At 33.2% G+C, this 1,494-nt stretch overlaps 1 non-coding gene across 1 annotated transcript; it reads left to right on the forward strand.

Annotated features, from left to right (window-relative positions):
- Window positions 1-979: 979 nt before the first annotated feature.
- Window positions 980-1,052, forward strand: Trnan-auu. Its single transcript has one exon. It is a non-coding gene; the product is annotated as a tRNA-Asn (tRNA).
- Window positions 1,053-1,494: the final 442 nt, after the last annotated feature.

The following is a 1,494-nucleotide window of genomic DNA, read 5'->3' on the forward strand; positions in this document are numbered from 1 at the left end:
AATAAATAACACATGTATAGATGAATAATTAATAATAATTCAATTATATAATAAATAGCTAATGATATTGCTAATTCCTAGAGTAAAGTTTTATCTTTCAGGTATGAATAAATTCTACAAGATGACGTTTGTAACGTATTTACAAGTCATAATACGTTTCATATCTTCGACTACATGGCATGTTTCGCATAAATTAGTCCTTTGTTGCTTTATTGTCCAGGCTTGTCCATGGAACCGACTGTTTTCTATTTTATATTAGCATAGATTGTACTATAAAAAGCACCTGTAGCTATGATATCGCAGAAGTTATGCCATTTCTTAATAATCTCAGCTTTGAGACATCGTTTTGTGTCCTGAATGGGAATAGGGAATCGAGAATTTTACCCTCGTGCAAAGCCCGTTTTGGTAGTTTGTCAACTGAGATTCCGGAATTCTAACCAGCATAATCTTACATGTGTGTCTTTATTAATTTTTAATGCTAATACTTTGTTTACCATCCAATGTAAACAAAATAATAAATAATTTCCAGCAAATTTCAAATTCAGATTTTTTATTCTTTTCGAACCGATAGCATCATAATCGATTTACTGCTTAGCTGTTTCTTACAGATAAATTCAAGAGCCTTCAGAATTTCATGTTCTGCACAATTCCGAAGGAAGCTCGAACATTTCACTCTTACTCAATTAATTATACACAATTTTTTTCGAAATGAAAAATTTGTGTCACAGGCGGGATTCGAACCCACGACTTTCGGCTCAATACGCCGCTGCTCCGCTGTATAATTAATTGAGTATTATATAATTAAAAGAAGCTGATAAAATTAAGTATTAATCTAGAATCACACCTGTGAATCGTACACAGTCCCGCTGATCTAATATAATCGTTAATAAAAAGTGTTTCTATATGAAGCCGCGATTTGCTTATAATTAGAATACAATCGGGTAGTCGAAATGAGAAGTTTGTGGCATGGGCGATCGAAGTCACGGTAGCTCAAGTGGTAGAGCAGCGGCTTATTGAGCCGAAAGTCGTGGGTTCGAATCCCGCCTGTGACATTAATTTTTCATTTCGAAAAAAATTGTGTTTAATTAATTGAGTATTTATATAATTAATAGAATTAGAAGAATAGATAAAATTTAGTATTTCACTCTTATTTAATTGAGGGTCAAACCAAGCACAGCCTATTCCATTATTAAATTTTGTACCGTCTGTGAAAATATTTACAGTTTAATTTTCCATAAAAACGGACTATTGCCAATTTTCCTTTCCATGAGCTAATAGAGGTCAATGTCAGAACAAAAGGGCCAGGTTCAGTAGACCTATAGGGTTTCATCAGTTCAAACCATAAGAAAACAATCTGGCACTAACAAATCAAACCTAAAATACTCAAAACCAGAATCACAAAGTTTTAGCAACATAATTAGTCACAATCACCTAATTGCTTTTACGAGAGAAGTTTGGATAATTTAAGACAGAGGTGGTATACAGAAAACGTGC

Source organism: Cimex lectularius, unplaced genomic scaffold (assembly GCF_000648675.2).
Source record: "Cimex lectularius strain Harlan isolate CLEC.00 unplaced genomic scaffold, Clec_2.1 scaffold90, whole genome shotgun sequence".
Taxonomy (NCBI): domain Eukaryota; kingdom Metazoa; phylum Arthropoda; class Insecta; order Hemiptera; family Cimicidae; genus Cimex; species Cimex lectularius.